The sequence below is a fragment of the Crinia signifera genome, chromosome 8 (assembly GCF_055691185.1).
Source record: "Crinia signifera chromosome 8, ASM5569118v1, whole genome shotgun sequence".
In the NCBI taxonomy this organism is placed as follows: Eukaryota; Metazoa; Chordata; class Amphibia; order Anura; family Myobatrachidae; genus Crinia; species Crinia signifera.
Genome location: NC_139224.1, coordinates 117911941 through 117928293, shown reverse-complemented (window position 1 = coordinate 117928293; position 16353 = coordinate 117911941). Strand labels below are relative to the sequence as shown.

Below are 16353 nucleotides of genomic sequence, written 5' to 3'. Positions count from 1 at the left end.
CCACTAGGGCGTGGTGGGAGAATAATTTAGTGTGCCCGAAGCACTACGAGCGAAGCGAGCCATGTGAGGGGCTGCGGTTGACTTCCATCTGTGTCCATGTCGACTGGTCGACATTTGGGTAAAAAAAAAACAGTGAAAAAACCCATGTCGACCTAACGCATTTGTTGACCTAAACCCATGTCGACATTGTCCCATGTCGTCGACCTTCACCCATGTCGACCTAGAACCCTGTTGACATTGCTGCCTATCGACCCAACAGTGTTGACCTAAGTCGGGTCGACAATACGATCCACACCCGTGACAAATGGGCCCTACACACATAGCGATGTGTGTAGGGCATCCTAGCAATGCTAGGTTGGGCAGTGCTGCAGCGCTGCATGCCGGTGTACCACCATTCGCAAGGCGGGGTCAGGTTGAGCCACAAGGATGCGAATACGCATCCGAGCGAATCAACCAGAATAACCCCCAGTGTGTGGCCCAAAGCAATGCAATATCTGATCAGATTAAATCTGATTCTACAGAGTAATAAAACAAGTGGGCTTGTGACTCTAGTCAATGTGTGAAAATTCATTGGTAACACCTTTTAATATCAATGGAATGTGTGTAATCCATTTCATACCCAGAAGCAAAACTAGTGGCAGTGTATTGCCCTGAGGTCTGCCAGAGTAAAGGGTCCTAACTAGAAACCCGGTGACCCCCGCCAGAATCATGCAAGCCCACTCATGGTACCAGGTCGTCAGTATCCTGCCAAAGGTCTGCCATATGTGTTCTGTTTGATGTCAGCAAAATACTCACCCCCTCAATTGGCTGCCGCGTGGGTCCGCCGCTCTTGCTCCCATTAAAAGTTCCTGCCAAAATGGCCACTGCCTTCTCTAGCATTTTTAATAACTGTCTCCTGTGAGGAGGCAGGCATTTTGTAAGGGATCTTTTCCATGGGGTAGGTGTGTTGCGACTGCACACAAGTATCTGCAGTAGCAATAGCTTCCACAGACCCCCATCACCCACAGCTTCCAGCACCTCCAAACCACTGTAGGGGCTATTGCTACTGCATTGACTAATTTTATGCCACTGCCACCTGCCAGTGGTCCCTGCTCCTACTCAAAAGCAGCCGATTCATTATAAATAAAGTAGGCATCTCAGAAACTGAGCCTAGGCTACTGTCAAAGGTTGAGAAGGGGCATGGATCTACTCTCCTTTCCTTATTACTCTGACTCCAGCTTCCTCTCTTTTGTGTGCTGACCTTGCTGCCTGAGACTGACCCTGGCAGAAAGCCCAATCAACCTTCTACCTAGCATTACCCAATGCCTCTTTCCCTGTCACCTTCTTCCTCATCCATTGTAAGTCAGCCTATCCCTGTCATCCGGTCCCTGGCATCACACATTGAGGGCTCGGTATTCAATTCCTGTCGCTTTTTATGACAGGGGAAAAAGCAGCAGGTGCCTATTCAATGCTGCCATTCCCAACAGCTTTGAAGAGGTAGAACGACAAAATTAACCTGACTTTAATAGCAGTTGGGCCCATTAAGCTGAAAACAGCCATGGATTCTAGAGATCACCGCCAGATCTCAACAATTCACTGCAGTTTTTGAAGACATGCCCCCTTTTTGACAATAAATAAACTGGAGAGTGGGCCAAAAACGGGCCAGGGTCCCGACTGTCAGGCTGTGCTGACAGCCATGACCCATTATTGAATACCTCCAATGGTCTCTTCCTAGTATCGCACTCTACCTCTCCCTGTCAAACTTTCCATGGTGTCACAAATGTTTCACCCTCTCCCTGTTGCCATTAGCCTCTTTCTCACTCTTACTGAAATCTTCTGAAAGGAAACATATTATGAACTTGGGGTGAAGCAAATGATGAAGACCCAAAGCATTTTTCCCACCTGGGCCCACTATTCGCAAGCTTGCCACTGTCCATTCTACTCTCATTAAAATCTGATCTTTACAAATTATCTTTTTCCTGAGAGACTAAGGGCCCAATTTAGAGATGAACACAGTCACTTTTCATGCAACAGCGATGGAAAATATGCTACAGGAAGTACTCACATATGCAGACCTGTTATTGTCGCCACACACTGGGTGATATATCGTTAATGATATGGACAATACTGATATCATTAATGATACATCACAAACATCGGTCAGTATTTATGCTCAATATCATTAACGATGCACGCTCCCATGCATCATTAGCTTCCCCCCCCCCCACTTAACCTGACACAGTCAGAGCCTGCATGTACAGAGTTTGGGGCGGGTGACATCACTGGCCAATATCATGAACGATCTCATTCTCCCGCGGCACCGCCCTATTTATAAAAATGTTAAAGATGGCTTGGATTTTTCGCTTTTTGATACACCTTGGCCCCAGCGTCTAAAAAAAAAACCGCATATAGCCATAGTTACTGCTGATTTGCAACTAGACCGTGAGAAAATTACTTTCCACATGAATACGTTTCCAGCTTTAAAAAAAGCCTCTAAGCATTAATTCAGAAGGATAAACTGTAAATGTTTGATCATAAAATGTTTTTGCCCATTTATTTCTGCATGGGAAAATTTATATACATTAATGAAAGAAAGTGTTTATTATTAGTAGCACTTTTGTGCACTCCGATAGTGTTCTGCTTAAAAGTAAAAATGGCAAAATTATTTAAGAAACACCATTAAAGTTTTTAGTAACTAATGAAATCATTAGCCCTTCGAGTAAGAGCACTGCAGTGATTGCAGTAAGTGCACACTTTACAGGCATGCAAAAATAATTTAAATGTCAAGGAGATATTCATGAAGTGTCTAAGCATGACTTATTTCTATGTGTTGCTTTTTAGCTGCTTTGCTGAGAATTGTTTTTGTGATGTTCATTATACAATGATACCTTACGTCTATGAAAGGACCTTCTGTATAGATGCTGGACAAATTTATTCGTCAGAGGTGCAGGCGGTTCAGGAATTTCTGCAAGGTGCAGACTGTTCAGAAATGTATGCGAGTCTGCCTGATTTTGCTTTGTAAATGATTCAAACTCACTGCTTACTGTACATACAGTGGATTGTCATAGAACATTGCACAACATTGGGGCAAATGTATTATACCTACACGATACCGAGGCAAAACGGGAAACGGCAGTGCCGAGATGCATTAACATCTTGGATTGTGAATACTCCCCCACCATCGAAGAATGTTTCGCCTGTACAGCCGCATACAAATGGATGTATCAGCGAACACACCCATTTGCATACCGCTGCGGACATTCGCTCTGCACCAGGGGCTGGTGGTGTTTAAGCGCAAATTCGCTGTTGACTGAGCCAACCTGAATCACCCCATTACCCACTGCTATCAGTGTGCTATCTTGTAGATAGTAGCTTCAATAATAACACCGAGCACACTTCCTTCATACATGGGAGGAGAGGTACAAAAAGGCGCCAATACCACTTCTCTCCTTATAAAGACCATTCATTAGCTGGATACAGGTTCAGTGTCTTGTATTTCTTGGAGTGGACAGGATCTAGGTGTAGTGATGCTTGTATAAAGGTGACTGCAATCCACCTTACACAGCATTTCAAAACTGTATATTCTAGGTCTGAATCTACACAAAGATATTTAGGGCAGTACATCAATGATGCATAGCATCCCTAACGTAATACAGGTTGAGTATCCCCTATCCGAAATGCTCGGGACCACGTGGTTTTTGGAATCATTTGAATTTTTTTTTTTAACCCCCTAACCCTCTTTTCATACTTACCAAGTCCCCGGGCGTTCACAGCAGGCCTCCGGCATCTTCTCTGGGTCTCCAGCGGTCCCAGGAATGCATTGCGCGAGTGTGCGCTCGCACCGGTGACGTCACCGGCGCGCGCGCGCACACTCGCGCAATGCATTCCTGGGACCGCTGGAGACCCTGGAGAAGATGCCGGAGGCCTGCTGTGGACGCCCGGGGACTTGGTATGTATGAAAAGAGGGTTAGGGGGTTAAAAAAAAAAATTCAAATGATTCCAAAAACCACGGTTTTTGGAATAATTCGGATAAGGGATGTCCGGATACCGGATACTCAACCTGTACTGACCTAAACGCAACCCTAACCCCAAATCTTACCCTAACCATAACTGTAAACTACTAAACCCTACACCAACCTTTATACCCTCAACACTAAATGAACCCTGATACCCTAACCCAAACTGCTGCACCAACCCTAATACCATAATTTTGAATATAACTTTCTAAACTAACACTAATGCCCCAAAGTTTTTTTCACATTATTATTAAAGTGGGGACCTCATCTAAAAGTGCACTTAGTGATTTAGAAGGTTGCCGTGAGGCGGCCTCTGCAGTGGCTGGCTGCGAGGTGGCATCTGCAGTGGGGGGACTGTGGTGTGGACACAAAAAGCTGGTGGTATGGTAGGTTAGGCTGGGTAAGGGTATATGCAGGGGAATGCGTTCAACATTCGGGTTGATGCCTGCTCGGGCCAGGAGGCTGACATCACTTGACTTCAGTGCCACCCTCTTTTCGGTGATCAGTGGCAGAAATAAGTTAGTTTAGACTGACTTTTATTTCCGAAGGGAAGAAAAACCATTTAATGGTCAGCAACCATCAAATTATTTATCTTCCCTTCGGCTGCATGTGTTCTCGTACAGCTAGCGAGGGGATGCGGACAGGGACAGGTGTTCGGCTGGGTGGCACCAGTTCTGATAAATATATGCAGCCTAGCAAACAGGTCTGAATCAGGCCCCTTGATGACAGATTGTCTCAGACTAAAGATGATCTTAAACTTAACTGGTATCAAGAAATTAAAACAATAATATTTTATAATACTTTTTGCGTTCATATACTTGTGCTTGGGGTTATTCTAGTTTCTTCGGTCCCCCGCACGACCAAGATTTTTTGTGCCGCGGGTGGCGTTTGATCCACAAATAATGCTGCAAAATTTGCAGAGTTGCTTGTGGACCAGAATAAGGTCCTTAGCTCAGATTAGCAAATTAGGCAATGAAAGTTGTGGATTATCACTGAATTACACTATTTTAGTATATTACACCAGAGTAAATAATTATTCTTTGATATTTTATAAATATTTATGCAGACCAGATTTATTACTATTGTGGTGTTCTAGTTAGATCATATGGAATCGTTACAATTACAACGCAGAATTTGCTGTATGTTTGCTGTAAACAAAATTCTGTATTATGCCATACATTTTCATTTTCATCTCGTTGAATTGAATCTAAAATCTAATTTTCTTGCTTAAGAGCACAATGTTAATATTGTAATTTCTTTTTGATGTACATTCTGGATGTATATTGTTTTCTTAATCAAGTTAATTGTGGAATTTTAAATCGTAGGCAGTTTACGGTTTATTTTGATTTATTTTCAAGTGCGGAAAATATATATAGACTATAATTTATAGGCATTTAAACTGTAAATCAAATGGCTTAGTTTTAGACTTTTCTTTCAAATTGATTGAGTATAAGACATTTTTAATACTTTGCCATACTTTGACAGAAGATAGCTGTACTGAATTGGTTTTTACCAAGTTTACAAAAGCTTATGAGCTTATCCAAGCTTACATGGGTTTTCATGTATAATATGCTAGATAACATAAATAATTTCATTTTCATGTCAGCATTATAATTTTATTTTATGAGATAAAGTAAAATATGATTTTGTTTCCTTTGAGAATATCGCCAACTGTGGGGGGGATCATGAAGGTTTAAAGAGCTTTTCCTTCACCACACTGTTTTATAAGCTGCCTTTCTAGGTACAGTACAGCTAGACACTTCTGTGTAACTCATGGATGCCTACGAAGGATAAAGTGATCCATTGTAATAGTAAAATATTTGATAATATCAAATATTTGTTTTTGTATTAAAATGAAACAATGAATTCATTTTCATGAGTAGCATATGCAATAAATCAGGGCTGGCATTTAACTGGTTTATAGTTCAAATGCTTTCTTGCATTAGAAATTGCTTTGTCATTTGCAATGTACTCCACACGGAGCTTTTGTGGGTATCGAACCTAAAGGTGCCCATAGCCTATGTGATTTTGGGTCAATTTCACCCGATTGCAGCACTTTGGCCCAATAAATAGAGTGAAATCGGCCCAAAATAGCATGTTTGTGACATCTGATCCTATCCAATGCGCGGTCATGTGCGCATCAGACCGGATCAGGTCGGACAGGCTGCACATACAATCATGTTCAACCTTGGGTGCTGGTGCTGCAGCGGGTGGTGAGGAGCAGCAGGGTGGGTGCTGAGCACTAGCGGGTGTTCAGCAGGACAGGCAGCGGCAGGTATTAGAATTTAAAAAACCCTAAGAGCTCTCTCAGCTAATCAGCGGCCGCTCAGAAGGGAAGCCGCTGACTGGCTGAGAGTGCTCTTTTTCAGCCAATCAGAGTCCGGCCAGTCATTTGACATTTTGAAATTCTACTACCTGCCACTGCCTGTCATTCTGAACACCCGCTAGTGCTCAACACTTGCCGCTCACCCCGCTTCTTCTCACCACCTGCTTTAGCTCCCTGGTTTTACATATGATTTGGCACTTGATGTGCCATTTTTTACATGTGAGCCTCCCGGGTAGCTGCGGGGTGGCTCACAGGAGAATTGGGTCTGATTTGTCCTCAGCCTAATGTATGTGGGCCTTAAGATCTGATGTGAGGCAGTTATGCCACAAAATCATCCAACGCTACAGAAAGAAGGCACTTTGAGGCTGATTTAGACCTGTTTGCATAGGTCCCAATTCGTCACCTCTGGCTATAGTGGGGGTCTGCAAGCGTTTTAGGCAACTTTTCCCTTCACTGAGGCACTCACCGCCTGAGTGATAGCAGGGGGTGTTCTGGGGTGGGCCCCTCTGCGTTTCATGGGCATGTCCACAAAAATGGAATACTGGCCGGCCCCAGCACACGCAGGAGTTCCTCTGCCTGCTCGGGGTGGACGTATGACGTCTGCGCCTGCCCTGAAATCACGCCCATATGCGCAGTCGCCGATTGACTCCTGGGTCATGTGCAGGCTGCAAGCGGTGGCCACAGGAGAAGAAATCATTACATGGTAAGAAAGTCGAATGAAAAACTGCATATAGCTAATTAACCTATGACCAGAAGCGTTTCTGCATATTGTTGTGAAAAATGATGTGAATGAAAAGCATCCTAGAAATGGAGATCTTTATTTTAAATGGAAATATTACACCATACATATAATATAACACCGATCTTTAGGAATCTTCATTTTGAGCCTGTTAAACTATTATGCCTTTTTTTTTTTACTTAAAATAAAAGAATCCCATTCAGTCTTTGCATGACACTGTTCGGTGCAGCAGCACAGCATGAAGGCTGGAGAGTACAATGGGCCCACGTCCACGTTATATCTCTTGGAATCTTGTCATTTTCAATATGCCTGTTTGGTTTCTGATGTGATTCCAAATGGCTTTTTAGCGTCTGGCTAGTATAAGGCAATGGACACGTGCCCAGAAATAGAAATATTCATGCTTAACTCTTTCATAATCATTTTTGTCCTTTGTCATTTTTAGAATAAATGAGATCTTTAAATATTTCAGATGTAACATTTCACTTTAGGGGTGGCATAGACAGTCCTATTTACTAACATCTGGTGGTTATTGTTTACTATTTATCACACAGATAGCACACCATGGTGGAAATTTACTATGATGTGTATTCTACTTCACATGTAATGTTGCTCTGGGCAACCAATCAGATCCTGTCTACTATCTGTGCTAAACAAATAAGTAGTAGATTCTGATTGGTTGCCCATAGCAACATTACATGTGAAGTAGAATACAAATCTTAGTAAATTTCCCCCATTGTTTTATAAATACAATAAATACTTAAAATATTGTTTCCACACACTGTAGGAATAATTTTTTTTTTTTCATTTTTTTTTATTATTTTTTTTATTTTATTTTTGCTATATGGGCTCCCCAGTGGTTTTCACAATGTGCTTACTGGTAAGATCACTTTAAACTAGCAGCGACTAGCAATGGCAACATGACTGCCTCCTTTTAAATCTAGGCATATACAAATATTTAGCATGACGTTTCCTTTGACTTTACTAAATAAGTTTACATGTGAATTACCTCTGTATATAGTAGAGAGATATATATTGAGCTGCATTGGACTCAGACATTACACTTTCTCCTGAGGAAGCCGGAGGACACATCATTTGGGGAAACGCGTTGAGCTGCTTATTCATCTCTGAAGATACTTCTTCACCATCTGGGACAACGGCCATATCTCAAATTGCTCCAGACCCAATACAGTGGATCAGCATGCAATGTTAATATAAATGGAGATAGATGGAGCACCTGTCATGCTTGCAGGGGCTGGCGATAGTATCACCAGGCTGAAGCCGGCAGAAGGGGCCCCCGGGTCCCTGCCGCCTCGTTGCTGGTCCCCGACACTTGCCCCCACCTCCTTGCACCCACTAACCCTGCCTATCTCCCTTAAGCGGAGACAAAGAGGGGCCCGCCTCCCAGCCGCCGACTGTCTGGGACACACGTGCGTGTGAGACCCTCACGCATCTCAGTCTAATGGAGTCCCCCTCTACCAGCGATTGCCAGCGGGGAAGTTCTGGCGAGCGCCGGCAATGAAAGGGAGGGGCTTCATCAGTACCTCACATTCAGTTGGAAAAACTTTGACTTATTGACAAACTCCATATACTCAGCAGCATAAGTTCATCATTTTAAATGGATATGTGATTGTGTTTTATGTATTTTATATTATAATTTTGATTTATTCATTATTTTTCATTTAATAAATTTATGTCATTATGAACCGTCTTACACATTATTTCAGCCAGCGCTGGTATGTACCTTTTTTTTTTTTTTACAAATTAACAGATTAGCCTGCTAAGCAAATGGATGTAAGCCTACGCCCAGCCTTTGTGTGACATTACATGTTTCAGTGAAAAAGAGTGTGTGGTAGATGTTATAATATTAATGGGGCATGGTTATGCGGGGTAATATGAGCAGGAGGTCACTGTAGTGTGGCACAATATGAACTGGGGGCACCATAATGTGTCATGAATCATGATCTTATCTTATCATTGAGGGGGTTACGGTCACTAGGTCTACAAGCATTATGTCGACATGCATGAAGGCCAACATGAATGAAGGTTGACAAGATCATTAGCTTGACACAAGCATTATGTTGACATGGGGAAGGTCAACAGTCAAAAGGTTGACATGGAGTCGACATGCACGAAGAATGGTGAGAGGACGCGTTGCGCTTTTTTTGTGTGTCTATGTCAACGGTGTTGACATTCGGATAAAAAATAAAAAAAAAGCCCCATGTCGACCTTTTGACTGTCAACGTTCCTAATGCCAACCTAATGCTTGTGTCACCCTAATGACCCATCAACCTAATTGTTGTCCATCTAATGATCAATACCCTCATTGAGGGCATTTTAAAGTTACATAATAAAAACGGATGCGCTTTAATTTGAAATTAATTTGAAATGGAGGCACTATAGTGTGACATAATAGGAACTTGCAATAGGCAGTGATAAATCACTTTTGGAGGTGCTGTTCCATCAGATATCAATAAAACGCATTTTAATTCATACTGTTTGCATTTAATTAATAAATGAATAGAAAAATATACATAAAATATAAAGAGTGCGCTCTAACATTATTACACAACTACTTCTGGTTTTTGAAGCTATGAATAGTAAAAAATTGGAATTTAAAACATCCAAATGAATAAAGACTGAGGCTTTATAAGAAGCATAAAGTGACCATTTTGACTGATGCCGTCCCACTCTTATATTGTGTAATCCCCGTGCACAGAACTTATAACACACACTCCACTCTCAGAGATAGAATTGCAGTTCCCTTTAGCAAACATACCTTCTCTACATTCCTGTTTAGGGTTGCTTCCCTCCTTTAACTCTGGATTATTTATTTTGTGGATTTTGCTGACAGTCTACCGCAACTGGTAAAATCTTTATAACCAGAGTCCAGGGTCCAGTGGGGTTCAATAGTGGTGACCGCTCTCCATGCAAGCCAGGCTCAATAATAATGTGTTTCCTCGCCTCCAGGAATGCATAGCGGCTTCCTCAGAATGCATCATGAATCTGCAGACATTTTTTAGCACGCCTTCCACTCACATTACCGCCTGCCCCCCCTTACAGGGCGAATTTGCCCGCACGGCTGCAAATGGATGTTTTGCATAAACACCCCTTCGCTACCTATGAGGTGAAACCCACATCATTTGAAGGCCCCCGACCATCGAATGCTGTGATGAGTACACTCAAAACTAAGACACGCTCAAGTGTCTTAGTTTTGTGTATGTCCTGTGCGAGGACTGGACGGGCAGCTGACATCCGGTGATGTCAGCTGCCCGCCCCCGGCACCCGCGTCATCTGGGCATTTGCATGTGAACGCCCAGCATTTTCATGGGAATGCCCATGAAACGCTGAGTGTTCCTGCAGGAGAATCCCCTGGCCCGCCGCCCCCTACCCGCACTGTTTTGTGCAGGCCCCCTGCAATCACTCTGTTCGCTGTGGCACACATGTGCAAAACAAAATCATCCCGCTCCCGTACGAATTTTCATTCATACGTATTTTCATTTCATTCGGAGCGCATGGACCAGAATAAGGTCCTTAGTCTTAGATTTTGACATCAGAAATTCTATTCCCTTATGTAATTATTACACTGGGGAATCTGCATTTCTTTCCCCCACAGATAATCGAACATGACTTCATATTAAGGAGGAAAGGCGCGTAACTCCAAAGTTAGCATGGTTTCTTAATAAGTTATGTTCTAAAACTGACACAGCTCCTGTTGTGTATTCCAATTACCAGATAGTAAAAAAGCAGCAAAACCTGGTAATAGTGATTTTTCTATTTGATTCAGAAAGTTTAGCACAGCATGAAAGTTGGCTTTTCACCTAAAATGTGTGTTATATCTGAAATTGGGAGATTTTTTTTTCTCTTTGCTTTCATGAATAAAGTTAATAACCGAGAAAGGAAAAAAATATATAATTGAGAGATCTATGCTAGAATTAACATGTATGGTATATCTTGCAAATGGCATATACTGGAATTTAAGTAATAAAAGTATATCGAGACTGTAAAAAAAATCATTACTTGTGTAAGAGAATAAAAATAGAATAAGTGGTGCTTAATTGAAGAGATTAAGGTTGCAGATATTAGCAGGAGATTCTGGAAAATTCATTAGGTGATGACTTTTAATGGGAATAATTGTGTTTCTAATCATAATTGTGTGGCAATTAAAAAAACACAAAGAAGACTAATTGCAAACTAGAGAAGCCAAGCAGCTTTGAGAACTAAAGGAGAAATTATACTACAAAGAAACACTGGAAATTATTTTATAGTTGCTATTAAAACTGAAAAGTGAACTGTTCCATTATTTTAGACTATTTAGGAGATGTTGATATACCTCTAAGTGTGCGTTTGTCAAAGGCAAAAAGGACTTTTTGTAATAGGCTAAGTCTATACTCTTTCCAGATGCACTAAGCTTCAGAAGTGATAAAATGTAGAGTGATCCACAGCCAGCCAATCAGCTCCTACCTGCCATGTCATGGACTGTGTTTGAAAAATGTCAGGCAGGAGCTGATAGGTTGGTTGGTTGTTTATTACTCTCTATTTTATCACTTTTGAAGCTTAGTGCACCTAGCCCACATAATTTTGTAAATATTCTGTTCCCCAATAGTGTCCCACAGCATCGCCATTTTATAAGAGGGGGAGGCCTGTACACAGCCTTCACCATCCATGGGCACTCTTCCTGTCGGCAGCATTGTTGAGTCTGAGCGCTAGAGGGCTCACACTCTAATGAAAATGTGCAGCTCTCTGGAAAAATGGCGTCATGGCCATTTTCCCAGTGATTTTACTACTGCACATGTACAAAACACCGGATAAATGTCAGCAGCACCATTTCTCAGTGATTTCTACAGTGATTCTGCCATATACTAGAAAAGAAAAGAAGATGCGCTTTGAGGAAAGTGCATAAATCTGTTTAGAAATGGGTGCAGCGTGTGTGGTGTGAACCCCCTTGACTCACCGCACACGCTACACCAATTCTAAATATGCCCTTGGTTACAGTGTGTTCCACTATATCAGCCAGTGACATCTATTGAAATACATTTTTTGAGTGTACCTGTGATAAGGGGACCCCAGCATCGCCCTTCTGCCATCACTCCGACTCTCCGACATCGGCAAGTTTCTCTGCACATGTCAATGTCAACACTCTGCCAGGTCAGCACTTCCTGCCAGTTTCAGTTGCAGGGTTCACCAAATGCATAATGCGCTTTAGGGGGAGATGTATGAATCCATTGAGAGAGCAACCAATCGGCTATTTGCAATTTATAGATTGTACCAATTGGTTGCTATGAACAAAATCTTCACTTTATCTCTTTTAAAGGTCTGATACAGTTCATTCCCTTAGAGGATGCTTTAGAGTTCTATCTATTGCTGTTATAGGAAAGCTGTATTTTTTTTAAAAATTATACAGTCAAATTTTTTCCCGTTGGATCTAAAAATATTTATTTAAAAAAAAATCTGGCAAATGTGGCTCCACAATTCAATATTCACTCGGTTAGGTCTGAGTCCTGGTTGTTCTTGTTTTAACTACAGGGTATTAATAGTCTGAAACAGAGCTGTCCAATGAACGACCTACAGAGCAGATGCAGCATGAAGGGTCTGTTGGAAAGCCTGTGACCTTGCTGTTAAGTCCAAATGCTTCAGCAAAACACAACATGTTGACTTTTACTATTTATCTTAGCAGCAGGTGGATATAAAGCAATATAACGCTCCCTACAACGTTGGCTGAACAGTCTGGTCCGGTGTACGTTTATCTTTATTTTATGCAAGTGGAGAGGTTAACCAGACTATTTGTATTAACTTCTGCAACTGCAATGGAAAAACACAAATGTTCACATATTTAAATGAGCCTTAGTATTCAGTGTTCACTAGAGAGAGACACAGTTACCAGATGGCAGTGTAAGTGGAAACACCGTCCTAGCCATAAGGAAATCAGCTTGAGCTCACAGGAGGCACAGTGGTCTTGGCAGTGAAGGGAACTGGTATTCTACAGTGAGTGCTCTTGTCAGGGAGACATTTGCATTGCAAATGCTTATGAATTCATGATGTAAGAGGATACCTGGCACTGAGGATAGTTTATGTTGTATAGCATACAATTTAGATGAAGAATCAAGAGCGTATATTATTTGTATGTACGGGTTTTTTTTTAGGTTTCTAAACTGTCACTTCTTAATATGGTTTTATTACTATTGGTATGCTTAGTGCTGGGCCACTGCTGAGCCACAAGCAGCCTGCACACAGGCTCCCATGTGGCCACCCATATATTAGTAACTGTGCAACACTGTGTAACACTAGAAATCTTATCGGCAGTGGCCGGATACTGTTCTGCAGCCAAGCTGAATGGGACCTGTTTGGCCACTATGTGTAGACTGGCACCCTTAGACAATAGGAGCAGGAACTAAAACCCACTCTCACCCCTCCCCCCACCCCCAACACAGACTAGGTAAGAAATGTAATCAATGGGGGTACTTGTGTATTTTGGCGGCGCCCGATTTCAGCATCGTGCGATGAACGCATCGCATGCCATGATTTTGACCCCCCTATGCGATGAAAAATCATATAAGCACCCTAAAGGGTGCTTTTGAGCACCCTAATGGGTGCTTACAATGTTAAATGCACCCCCACGCCACCCCCCCACTATAAACGTGAACCCGAAGCGTGGCGAGCGCAGCGGTCCGCGTCCTACGACCTTTTCATACCCCCACTATCCACGTCGGCGTGGAGTTGAGAATAGAAGGTGTGGCGAGCGCAGCGAGCCACCAAGCCCGAAGCGTGGCGAGCAGACGCGGATACCTTCACAGGTATCCGCGTCCCCTGGCGGGCTTCACAGGTGTCCGCGTCCCCTCGAGTGGCTCGCCACACGGACACCTGTGAAGCCCGCCAGGGGACACGGATACCTGTGAAGGTATCCGCGTCCCCTGGCTGGGCTCGCCACGCTTCGGGCTCGGTGGCTCGCTGCGCTCACCACACTTTCTATTCTCAACTCCACGCCGACGTGGATAGTGGGGGTATGAAAAGGTCGTAGGACGCGGGGTCGCTGCGCTCGCCACGCTTCGGGTTCACGTTTAAAGTGGGGGGGTGGCGTGGGGGTGCATTTAACATTGTAAGCACCCATTAGGGTTCTTAACATTGTATAAGCACCCATTAGGGTGCTTATACAATGTTAAATTGCATCGCATCGTATGGCATTGTATGCCATGTACAATGGCATACAATTTGAAAATTATATGCCATCGCACACTATGGCACGAAATCGCGTTGCATTGCATACCATCGCATGCGTTATGGTATGCGATGCGATGGGCGCCGCCAAAATACACAAGTAACTCAATGGGCTCCAGAAAAGGATTATAGGAAAAAAGATCTTCAACCCAAAACATGCTAGTATTGTAAAATTCAGCGTAGAGACTATTTCTAAGGCAGGTTTATATGTACACCAATTTGATTTTTACATTAGATGCATACCAAGATTGGACTGCATTCATGACATTCATCTTTTGTTCATATAACTTTTAAAAAATATTAACAATTCTTTATTTAGCCCCATTTTTCCATTAGGGCCCAAAGAATGTCACATGATCGCAGGGATGAGTCAGCCAAACTAGGTATGCTCAGTTCTGTATCAGCCTCTACCACCTTTGAACTTGCAATCAAAATCTATACCCACAAGCTTTTTTGGTACTTGTTTCGTAGCACGGCGCCACCGATTTTAATTGTATGCAATCGGGTTGCAAAAATCGGGTCAATCACATTGCATGCAACCAAATTGCATGCGATGCAATTGACCCGACTGACCCAAATTTTTACATTGGAACCAATGTTAAATGGTCCCTGAGACCCGATTTTACATTGGCCCCAATGTTAAATGCCCCCCATTTTTCATTGTATGCCCCCCCATTGTTAATGCCACGCCACGATCAACGTGAACCTGAAGCGTGGCGGTACGCGTCCTCCGACCTTTTCATACCCCCACTATCCACGTTGGCGTAGAGTTGATTTTATATAGTGTGGCGAGCGCAGCGTGCCCCGCGAGGGGACGTGCATTACTTCACAGGTATTATGCGTCCCCTCGCGGGGCTCCCTGTGCTCGCCAAGCTTCGGGCTCGGTAGCTCACTGCGCTCGCCACACTATATAAAATCAAATCTGACGTGGTTAGTGGGGGTATGAAAAGTTCGAAGGACAAGTACAGCCGCCGCTCGCCACGCTTTGGGTTGGCGTTCATCGTGGGTTGGCATTAACAATGGGGGGGGGGGGGGGCATTTGACATACAAATTACCTATCAGAGTAGGTATACAATCAAAAATTGGGTATGGGGGGCCATTTAACATTGGTTCCTATGTAAAATTGGGTCGCATTCTACAGTATGCCATTATAATGGAATACAATGGACCCAATTTTACATAGGAATTTAACATTACATACAATGCTTACAATGTAAAATCGGGTCGGTCGCATCGCATGCCATTATAATGGCATGCGATGGACACGATTCTACATTTGTCAGGAAACCTCAAAAAAAGCCTGAAATCGGGTCGGTCGGGTCCCATCGCATACCTTAAGTTAAGGTATGCGATGGGACCCGATGGGTGCAGTGCTAGGAAACAAGTACCGCTTTTTTTTATATTTTCTGGCAGAAGACCGATAAACTACCAGTATGTTTATAGAATACATTTTAAAATTTTGCACTTGTCCCTGGATCCATCAGTTATTTTATTTAATTTGTATCAGAATTTGAATTTGTAATTTCCAAAGTTCTTTAGAAACAATATGTGATGGATTACATGGCACTCCACTGCTCAACATACAAATTGCAGAATGACTTGCATGAGGTTTAGGAATATATATATGTGTGTGTGTGTGTGTGTGTGTATATGTATGTGTCATGATCACTAGAAACACCTGTGGGACTGCTGGATTTCTAGGTGATAGGAGACATTTAAATGTATGTGTTTACACAGTGCGGCTGCACTACACAGTGTAATAAAGGGTACACATGGTGAGATATGCACAATTCATCTATTCAATTTTGCTTATAAATCAAAATCGAATAGAAATCGAATGCACATCGAATGCTTTGAGCAGCATTCGATGCAGATTCAATCCCAATGCGTGTTAATAGTGTAAATCGTCTTGCCAGGCAAAACGATATAGTTAAAATCAAATGGCATATTGAATCAAAATCGAATGACAGATTGAATAGAACAGCATAGCGAATCGAATGATAGATATAACCATGTGTACGCACCTTTACACTAGAAATCTGATCGGCAGCGGCATGGTCCTATACTGCAGGATCTGGCCA

The 16353-nt window shown here is 42.7% G+C and overlaps 1 protein-coding gene across 1 annotated transcript in view; it reads left to right on the top strand.

Moving 5' to 3' along the window:
* Window positions 1-16353, top strand: part of DPYD (dihydropyrimidine dehydrogenase) — a 1077189-nt gene that overhangs the window by 152347 nt on the left and 908489 nt on the right. The gene's annotated exons all lie outside the window — the stretch shown is intronic.